Raw genomic sequence first — 11,104 nt, 5'->3', positions numbered from 1 at the left:
CTGGGCGGTGTGTCTGACGCTTGGCGAGCCCCAAAGAGGAAGACAGGTAAGGAATGCGCTGTCTGCTACCACCTTTCCTTGTGTTACAAGATGGGGGGAGAGTTCTTCCCTACATAATTGTAGATTTACTCTCGTGATTATCTAGTGCGGGGAATCCCTTGGCTTAAACAAGTAAACACATCGAACATCTGGTGTTTGTCGTTTAAAAAGCAAGGAAAATGCTCGGATTTAAGCCAATTATCAAAAAGATACAAACTGAAAAGAAATCGAGAAATAAATCAAATCAATACTTTACAAACTAGGTTAACGTTTGTAAATCTGCAGCGAGTAATCGAACTTGTCCGCCAACTGGAAGGCTGAAAATATCTATTCCTCAGCCGGCAATGAATCGCTCGTTGTCACAGCTCGCTCATTCTACATCCTTGGCAACTCAATCTGCCAGTTTTAATTACCCAAATGTATCCTTTGCACGCAAATCGGTTCCAAACAGCAGCATCGGGTTGTAATCGACAACTTTGTCTTTACTTATTAACTGCGACTTGGTTACAATTGGTTCGAGTTGTCAATTGGTGGTAAATCCAGGTGCGGACAGTGGCCAGTGATGTTGTATTTTCACTCTCGCATACACATTGGCATTGAAGAGGTTCCCGGGCGTTCCACTCAAACTCTTCATCTTAAGTGTAAGGAAGGAGGTCATCTATGAAGTACAAATAGAAACTGTTCAAAAAATGTTCTTAGAGGTAAGTGTGAGGTAGACACAAAAAGCTGGAGTAACTCAGCGGGACAGGCAGCATCTCTGGAGGGAAGGAATGGGTGATGTTTCGGGTCGAGACCCTTCTTCAGACTGGTCGGGGGGAAAGGCAAACGAGAGACACAGACAATGATGTATAGAGATATAGAAGACATGCATGAAAGATATGCCAAAAACTAATGATGATAAAGCAAACAGGCCATTGTTATCTCTTTGCCAGGTGTAGGACCGATTAGAGGTAATGCGCCTTTAAAGTTAACTGTACTTTTATAGGCCTGAAGAAGGGTCTCGACCCGAAACGTCACTTATTCCATTTCTCCAGAGATGTTGCCCGACCCACTGAAAAGGATCGATTCCACTTTTTCCTTGAACCGCATCCCCTTTGATGTTATGTTTTCACACCTTGCCCTTCCATATCTCTGTCTCACTCTCCCCTGCCTCTCAGTCTGAAGAAGGGTCTCGACCCGAAACGTCACCCATTCCTTTTTTCCCCAGAGATACTGTCTCTCCCGCTGAGTTAATCCAGCATTTTGTGTCTATCTCCAATGAGTGACTCCAGTTTTTTTGTGTCTATCTTCGGTTTCAACCAATATCTGCGGGTTCCTTCCTACACACGTTTACAGAGCTGTTGTCTAAGTCAGCACCATCTTTCCTGCGAGATCCGTGGGCAATCACCGGGCTACTGAGAGCAAGCCAGAGTTAAAGGCTCAATTCCAAGCCAGCATCGCTAACAACTCGGTGCCTTCAACCCAGATGACATTTGTACCCATCCACATGAACTTTCGCTCCTTTGGTTCCATGCCCCCTCAACAGAATCGGAAACTTAGATAATCGTTTCATAGAAACATAGAAACATAGAAAATAGGTGCAGGAGTAGGCCATTCGGCCCTTCGAGCCTGCACCGCCATTCAATATGATCATGGCTGATCATCCAACTCAGTATCCTGTACCTGCCTTCTCTCCATATCCCCTGATCCCTTTAGCCACAAGGGCCACATCTAACTCCCTCTTAAATATAGCCAATGAACTGGCCTCGACTACCTTCTGTGGCAGAGAATTCCAGAGATTCACCACTCTCTGTGTGAAATATTTTATACTTTTATACATCATTTTATACATAATAATGTTATACATCTCACCCGTGCCTACGCCACCATAGGCTATTAAAACACGTAAAGAGGTGGCTTTCGGTGTAAATTTTAAAGGCGGGTATCATCATTCGAGCTGGTTACTACGGAGTATGATGAATTAACAACAGGCAGCCGCAATTGGAACTATGTGGACGAGAATACCAACATCAAATAATGTTTTTTTTTTAAATTATAGCTGATATTTAGGAGGTGTAGAATCAATCAATTTAATGAACGATTAAGTAAAGCTTTTGCACCATTTATTCCAAACCGTTGCCCCTCGACATCACATTTTGTGGGAGAATATATCCAGGACTTGCCTGGCGAGGTAATCAGAGAGAGCAGGCAGAATGAAACTTCTCCTTGTACTCCCTATCTCCAAGAGTCCGTTTAAATTGTGCATAGACTGACTTTGACAGACTGAATAAAGCTTTGACAGACTGAATAAAGTGGTCGATGTGAACACATCTAGAGATTGCATGAAATAAATTATCATGGGTTTCTTTCAGCATCAGGCCATTTAACGGCCTGACATGGACCATATATATATATGTATATATATATATATATATATAGAACGGGAGATGGGGGCGGGAGTGTTGAGGTCCGTATGATTTTTCCCCTCTAACCGAGGCCAGTTAGTTCATGTTCAAGAAGGAACTGCAGATGCTGGAAAATCGAAGGTAGACAAAATTGCTGGAGAAACTCAGCGGGTGCGGCAGCATCCATGGAGCGAAGGAAATAGGCAACGTTTCGGGACGAAACGTTGCCTATTTCCTTCGCTCCATAGATGCCGCCGCACCCGCTGAGTTTCTCCAGCAATTTTGTCCACCGCCAGTTAGTTCATATTGGTCAACGGTTTTATCCCGCGCTTATAAGTAACCTGGCGGACAAAAATGACCCAGGGTAGGTCGCTAAAAGCAAAGCAAACAAAAAGCAAAGTGCGGGAGGGACTTGTCGGAACAGGCAGCATCTGTGGAAGAAATGGACAATCAGCGGGTTCTTGTGCAAGAAATTAGACATTTTGTTAACAATTCCCCGTTTTATGCGGACCCCGGTGCAGCATTTTAAAATTCAATTCAACAGAGTTGCACAATTTGGCCTTTTCTTCCAACAACACAATACAACGTGCTGGAGCAACTTAGCGAGCAATCTCGAAGGGCGGTGCAGGCTCGAAGGGCCGAATGGCCTACTCCTGCACCTATTTTCTATGTTTCTATGTATGTGATGGAGGTGAAGCTGTGGATACCTCGCGTCGCGGGCTTCTACCGAGAGACCACCCTGCAGCGAACCTTGTCTTAACTGTTCCGGTGAATACAGTAGATGGTGAATGATAGAGTCATCTGCACAGGCCCTTAGACACAAATCGTCCATGTCATCAAGGTGCCCACCCATGGGACTATCCGTTTGTCCGAGTTTGATCCTTATCCCTACAAACATTTCTTATCCACGTACCCGTCCAAATGTTTTGTAAATATTCCACCTGCCTCGACCACCTTCTCCATATCACCCCCCTGTGCCCAGTTGAAGATTGTTTCTCCAAGGGCACTTTACAACACATTGGTATGAACATTGATTTCCCCAACTTCAAATAACCATTGCATTCCCTCTCTCTCCATCGTTGGCCCACCCAGCTTCAAAGTCGCGTTGTCTTGTTGGGTCTCATTGCCTGTACTCGTTCTCACCCAGCCCACAGCTAACAATGGCCTGTTTCCTTTATCATGGTTACTTTTTTGCATATCTTTCATTCATTTGTTCTATATCTCTCTCGACATCACCGCCTATATCAAAGACCCTATAGCTATAGGATCTTTGGCCTATGCCTATCGTTTCTCTTTCCCCTGTCTCTCAGTCTGAAGAAACACAGACATAGAAAATAGGTGCAGGAGTAGGCCATTTGGCCCTTCGAGCCCGTACCGCCATTCAATATGATCATGGTTGATCATCCAAAATCGGTCCCCCATTCCTGCTTTCCCCCCATATCCCTTGATTCCGTTAGCCCTAAGAACAAAATCAAACTCTCTCTTGTAAACATCCAGTGAATTGGCCTCCACTGCCTTCTGTGGTAGAGAATTCCACGGATTCACAACTCTCTGGGTGAACATGTTTTTCATCATTGATCTCAAGGGTGTCGACCTATTCATTTTCTCCAGAGATGCTGTTTGACCCACTGAGTTACTCCAGCACTTTGTGTCTACCTTCGGTTTTAACCAGCATCTGCAATTGCTTCCTCCACCATCAACAGATGCTTATCCAGGTGCTACTTGTGAAGCCGCCGACTCATGCCCTTCCCTCCATTACAGAGCAGATCAAGGTTCCCTCTGCCCTCGTCACCCACGCCAGAGAAGGTTGTGGTTTCCGGCGGACTATCAGAGTCCAAGACACTTCAGTTAAGAGATAATAATTATAATGTCACAGGAGAGGTTTGTTCAATCTCCGACAGCCAGGTAACGCCCCCGAACTCAGACCTCTTGCTGTTCAGCGGCCTTTCACTGGGCGAAGTTGTTGCTCTGCCTGGCCCAAGTACTCACCCCGTTTACTTGGCCTGGCCCAAGTTCTGGCCAATAGTTAATAAAGTGCAAGAGGACTCGGGACGTGTTTTGTCACAAGCCATCTTCTCACCCCCTCCCCCCGCTCCTCTCTCCCCATAGATTAGAGAGGAAGATGGTGCATGGAAAATCCTCGGATGAAAAGCTTACAGAAGGGAATAAAATCCATGTAAACGGGGTGAGTAGGAAGGAACTGCAGATGCTGGTTTACACCGAAGATAGACACAAAAATACTGGAGTTACACAACAGGACACGAATGGTCTCGACCCGAAACGTCACCCATTCCTTCTCTCCAGAGATGCTGCCTGTCCCGCTGAGTTACTCCAGCATTTTGTGTCTATCCCTAGGTTGGGACATATTTTTGCACAATCTGATCGTTTAGAGAAAATCCCTCATCTTGCAATGTACTAATTTCGGGTGTTCCACCACGACATATTTACAAGCCCGGTGAACTGACATATACCTGGTTATACGACTGCAGATCGAAAAGAGTGGTTGACTGGCGCCCCGTGGGTTGAGACAGGATTTGAACGGAAATGTCAGTCGTGTCCTTGTTTGAGCCGGTCACTGACTGCCCAGAGGGCACTGACTTCAGCAACGCGGCTTCGCGAGAAGGGTTGTGCTTTAAATGAACAATAATTGTAGGTAAATGGGTTAAACTCGCTTTATGGTTTTTTTTTAAACTCGTTGTTAGTGCTATTTGTTTATTATTGTCACGCGTCTGACATACAGAAAGACCGTTGTTTTGCGCGCTGTCCAGACTAATCATAATGTACACGAGGACCACCAAACCGCATCCAAGTACACGTGCAGGGCAAAGCGAAAATAAACAGGGCAGAATATACTTTAAGAAGGAACTGCAGATGCTGGAAAATCGAAGGCAGCCAAAAATGCTGGAGAAACTCAGCGAGTGAGGCAGCATCTATGGAGCGAAGGAAATAGGCAACGTTTCGGGTCGAACCCCTTCTTCAGAATATATTGTGTAGGAAGGAATTGCAGATGCTGGGTTAAACGAAGATAGACACAAAATACTGGAGTAACTCCGTGGGACAGGCAGCATCTCTGGAGAGAAGGGATGGGGTGACGTTTCGGGTCGAGACCCTTCTTCAGACCTATATAGTATAGTGTTAGAGTTATAGGGAAAGTACAGGTAAAAAATATTGCAAGGTTCGCAACGAGGTAGAATGGAAGATCGGAGTAATCTATCCTTGGCTTGAGAGAGATTCGTTCGGTTGTCTGTCATAGAAACATAGAAAATATGTGCAGGAGTAGGCCATTCGGCCCTTCGAGCCTGTACCGCCATTCAATATGATCATGGCTGATCATCCAACTCAGTATCCTGTACCTGCCTTCTCTCCATACCCCCTGATCCCTTTAGCCACAAGGGCCACATCTAACTCCCTCTTAAATATAGCCAATGAACTGGCCTTAACTACCTTCTGTGGCAGAGATTTCCACAGATTCACCACTCTCTGTGTGAAAAATGTTTTTCTCATCTCGGTCCTAAAGGATTTCCCCTCTATCCTTAAGCTGTGACCCCTTGTCCTGGACTTCCCCAAAATCGGGAACAATCTTCCTGCATAAGAATTTTGTAAGTTTCTATAAGATCCCCCCTCAATCTCCTAAATTCTAGCGAGTACAAGCCGAGTCTATCCAGTCTTTCTTCATATGAAAATCCTGACATCCCAGGATGTCAACAGCGGGGAAAATGCTGTCTACCAATTTGGGGCTCCGTGCTTCTAGTTTTTGTGCCTTGCGTCCGATGGGAGAGGGGTATGTGTGGGTGGTCCCTGATCATGTCGGTTGCAATCACGAGGCAGCGTGAAGTGTACATGCAAAATGGGAGCGGGGTTGGGAGAGAGACCGGTTGGAGTAACGGACTGGGCTGCATACACAACTGTCGCCTATTCCTTGCGCTCTTGCTATTTTTTTGGCATTTTCTTGATTATTGTCACACGTAAAGCGACACAATGCCAAACCTTGTTTTGCGTGCCGTCCAGTCAGGCTATATCACACACAAGAGTACATCGGAGCTAAGAGCGCAAGAGACAGTTACATCTGCAGAGAAAGTGAGTTTGGCAGTGGGAGAGGATGAGATGTGGGAACTAACAGGTTGTTGTTACACGAGCGAAGTTGCACTTTTCAAGCGAATGAAACCGAAAGTTTCGGATTTGTTAAATAGGATAACGAGTTGTGTTTCCGAGCGCAGTCCCGTGGCGTTATTTAATGTCGGTTAATTGAAGAGATGAAACAATGAACGATAAAGCTACGAAACGGATTTGGGGGGAAGTTTCTGGTTGAATTTACCAATTCGGGAATTAATATCGAACTCGGCCATTGAAGTAGAAAGTGGCCAGAAACACTCAGCGAGTTAGGAGGTGTCTGTGGGGGAAAGAAACAGATTTGCATTTCAGCTCGGCGACCTTTTGCAGCGATCTCCTGAGTATTTCCGAGGCTGAGAGTTTTGAAGCTGGATTTTCGTTCTGTTGAACTTGCCCCGGGAGGCGCCGCCTCCTCTCAGCCCCTGCGCTGTAATATCCCACCCAGCCACTGGGTGTCAGTCTTGGTATTAGAATCGCTCTCTCTCGCTGGGAAACGCAGCCCAGAGTTAGAACTGAGCAGAGTTTAGAAACCTTGGCCCAGTCCCTTTGCCGAAAGCTTGCTTGCGTTAAGGCAATAACTGCTTCATTGTCCCGCGTCCAGCTAAATCGGATTAGGAAGACGCTATTATCCCAATTTGTGGCCGCGAAAATGCGATTAACTCCTTGAATTCCTTGAATCGCAAACGTTAGACGCGTGTTTGGTGAGATCGACAGTGAGAAGGAGGTGCAGGAAAAAAGCTGGTTTACACCGAAGATAGACACAAAATGCTGGAGTAATTCAGTCTGAAGAAGGGTCTCGACCCGAACCGTCACTCATTCCTTCTCTTCAGAGATACTGCCTGTCCCACTGTGTTAGTCCAACGTTTTGTGTCTATTTTCATTTTTAACTATGTGTCTGCCTGCCTGTCCGAACACAACAGTGCAAAGATCCATTGACCGAGGCCCCAAACAGTTCTGCCTCATTTTAACCGGATTTCCTGGACTGTGACCCCCGGAGTCGTGTGGTTCGGAGGCGGGGCAATGGCAATGGTGCCCGGGGCAGTCTTATGCTGACATGCCCTGTTCTGTCCTGTTCGTGTTGGGCTGTAACTCTTCCCCGTTAAATGTTTCGCATTAGAAGTCTTGGTTGTAATAAGAAGAGCAAAAAGTAAATTGGAAGGCCGACTGCACCCCGTGTATCAATCGCCTTAACCAGCTCACCGTTTGAAACTCCACTATTCCCATCCGCCTATTCTACCATTCGCTCCGTTGTCAACTCCGGCCATTTCCCTCCGCTCAGCGCTGACATTGGCAACGACGCCCTCGCTTCTCTCCTGTATCTCATGTTGCGGGTTGGTCAATGGAAACAGCTCCTCATCTCCGGACCCTCTCTTCGGGCTGGAACAGAGTGAAGGAAGGAACTGCCGATGCTGGCTTACACCGATGATAGACACAAAAAGCTGAAGCCTGCCCCGCTGAGTGACTCCAGCATTGTGTGTCTAGCTTCAGAGGAACTTTAGCCCGCGGCGCATGGTCAGGCCAATGATCCTGTGTATTTTCCATTCAATCCCACTCCCTGGAATTGTGGACAAACTTTCATGCACTCAACTCTCCAAACGCATTCACTGCTCCTCGTTAAGAGATCAAAAACACTCGCCAGTTGTACCGGCTCTGTTCCTTCCCCATTGACTAATTTCACCAATCTGTTTGCCGCTTGTCAAACCCATGGATTTGTATTCGGAAGTCATTAGACAATAGACAATAGGTGCAGGAGTAGGCCATTCGGCCCTTCGAGCCAGCACCGCCATTCAATATGATCATGGCTGATCATCCCCAATCAGTACCCCGTTCCTGCCTCCTCCCCATATCCCCTGACTCCGCTATTTTTAAGAGCCCTATCTAGCTATCTCTTGAAAGCATCCAGAGAACCTGCCTCCACCGCCCTCCGAGGCAGTGAATTCCACAGACTCTTTAGTGAGGCCGTGGGTGGGTCGGGTCCATTTTCCCCCTTTGTTGGTCTGTAGACATCCAGGTGTATTTTAGTGATAGTTCGGACATTCAAACGCAGCAAATGACTAGAGCTGTATTCTAATCCTCGCTATTCTGCCTCTACAGCCATTTTACGTCTATCGCTTAGACACATGGAACTGCAGATGCTGGTTAACAAAACAAATCATAAAGTGCTGGAGTATCCCAGCGAACCAGACAACATCTCTGGAAGATAGACACAAAAAGCTGGAGTAACTCAGCGCGTCAGGCAGAATCTCTGGAGAAAAGGAATAGGTGACGTTTGGGGTTGAGACCCTTCTTCAGACATGTATTGGTGATGTTTTAGGTCGGGGTCTTTTTTTCGGATTCGTCACCTACCCGTGTTTTTAAGAGATTATGCCTGACCCGAAAAGTGACTCTAGTACCTTGTGCTGCTTGTACACGAATCTCTTTCCTGTCTTGCGGCCTTTCCCTCCGCGTGCCGTGGATGTTGGCGAGCGTTGGATTCGATCAAACAGCAACATTTCAATCAGTCCCACCAATGTGGGCCCGTGTCCATCATCACACCCAGCTTCTCCCCATCACTGACCCCTGCCCAGAGAAAATAGACACAAAATGCTGGAGTAACTCAGCGGGCCAAACAACATCTCTGGAGAGAAGGAATGGGTGACGTTCCTAGTTGAGACCCTTCTTCAGACCCGAAACGTCACCCATTCCTTCCCTCCAGAGACGCTGCCTGTCCTGCCGAGTTACTCCAGCATTTTGCGTCTATCTTCGGTTTAAACCAGCATCTGCAGTTCCTTTCCCCTGTCAAGGGAACGGATTTCTTATGGTTTCGGCCCGAAACGTTGCCTATTTCCTTCGCTCCATAGATGCTGCTGCACCCGCTGAGTTTCTCCAGCATTTTGGTGTACCTTCGATTTTCCAGCATCTGCAGTTCCTTCTTAAACGCTTTCTTATTTCCCCTTGTGAACGAGTAGCCAGTGAACGTTGCCATTAAACCCTCAATATAATAACCATGAATTCGCATTGGATTTTGTAAATATTGAATTGGTTCCACAATAAACCAGGCCTTGATGTACCGACAGCAGATCCAGCAGACAACAACATGCAGAATAAATAACGCTGCTACCCAAAATATGTTGTTTAGAGTAGGTTCGATGCTTATCCACATCTTTGTCACTTTCATCTTATGACATCCTGATCATTACTGTGTGATCTGTCTGATAATAGCCCCAAGATCTGGAATGATTTGTTGTTTGGCTCGGCTTGTTCTGGTGGCGGCCGTTAGATGGCGCGCTTGTGCACATAATACCCGCTCTCATCCCCGCCGTCTCCAGTCCTCGTTCATTCAATCCTCATTATCCCCCCCCCTCTCCCTCTCTACCCCCCTCTCTCTCTCTCCCTCTCTAGCCCTCTCTCACTCTCCCCCCCCCCTCTCGCCCTCTCGCCCTCTAGCCCTTTCCCTCTCTATCTCCCCCCTCTCTCTCTCTCCCCCTCTCCCCTTCTCTCCCTCTCTCCCCCCCTCTCCCCCCTCTCCCCCCTCTTCCCCCTCTCTCTCTCCCTCTCTCCCTCTCTCCCTCTCCCCCTCTCCCCCTCTCTCCCTCGCCCCCTCGCCCCCTCGCCCTCTCTCTCACTCTCTCCCCCCCTCTCTCTCTCTCTCTCTCACTCCCTCTCTCCCTCTCTCCCTCTCTACCCCCCCCTCTCTCCCTCTCTAGCCCTCTCTCACTCTCTCCCCGCCCTCTCGCCCTCTAGCCCTTTCTCTCTCTATCTCCCCCCTCTCTCTCTCCCCTTCTCAATCTCTATTCTGCCTCTGAACCGTTCTTCTCTGCTACACCTTCCACATTGTCTGTACAAAGTTCGCACTTTCATTTCAAATGCAACTTTGTATTTTACCCCGTGTCCATGCCCTTACAGTGCAGCGGATCCCGTTAAACAAAAACAAATACAAAGAATTAGAGCAGTTTGGTAAATTAATAGGGGCTACGAATTGTTAAGAAACTAAAGGATTTGTTCGTATTAATATATTTTATCGCAAGGAACCTGAACACTTTTACACGCCTTTTTAAAATGAAAAGTCACACAAGGCTCACACGTGCATAAACATATTAAAAAATATATATTAAACTGCGGGCAATAATATTAAAATGAAAATAAATAGTGCGAAGATATTTTGTACGAACTGGGGGTTTGAAACCGCGCAGTAACAAGGGTTCTGGTTAGAATGTGGGACGGAGTGAGTCGTGGTTGACTCCAAGAACTATAACGGCAACAAGCAGCACTAACGCTGGGACAATCTGGGGGAACCGTTCGGCCGCTTTACGAATGATCAAACGTCCATCTCAGATACCCACCTGTGTTTCAGATTGTGGTTCGTTTGAAAGCCGCACATTGGGTCCATTCCTGGGACGGGTTTTGCCCGTTGCGTTTCCCCCCCTCTGTCTTTGACTAGTTGCATTTGCAATTAAATGAAAATCACCGCAACTAACAAACAGCGCGGCGATTTTATGGCTTTTGACCAACTCCCACAACGGTGGAGTAAAAGACCAAACTACCCGGCACTGAGTTTGGTTTCCCACTGCGCCGACCACAATGCACAAATT

At 47.0% G+C, this 11,104-nt stretch overlaps 1 long non-coding RNA gene across 1 annotated transcript; it reads right to left on the bottom strand.

Annotated features, from left to right (window-relative positions):
• Positions 1-274: 274 nt before the first annotated feature.
• LOC116978675 lies at positions 275-11,104 on the bottom strand. Its single transcript, XR_004413500.1, has 2 exons — positions 10,856-11,104; positions 275-697 (listed from the first exon to the last, which is right to left on the bottom strand). It is a non-coding gene; the product is annotated as an uncharacterized LOC116978675 (long non-coding RNA).

Source organism: Amblyraja radiata, chromosome 11 (assembly GCF_010909765.2).
Source record: "Amblyraja radiata isolate CabotCenter1 chromosome 11, sAmbRad1.1.pri, whole genome shotgun sequence".
NCBI lineage: Eukaryota > Metazoa > Chordata > Chondrichthyes > Rajiformes > Rajidae > Amblyraja > Amblyraja radiata.
The sequence above is the reverse complement of the archived record's forward strand: the minus strand, read 5'-3'. Positions and strand labels throughout refer to the sequence as shown.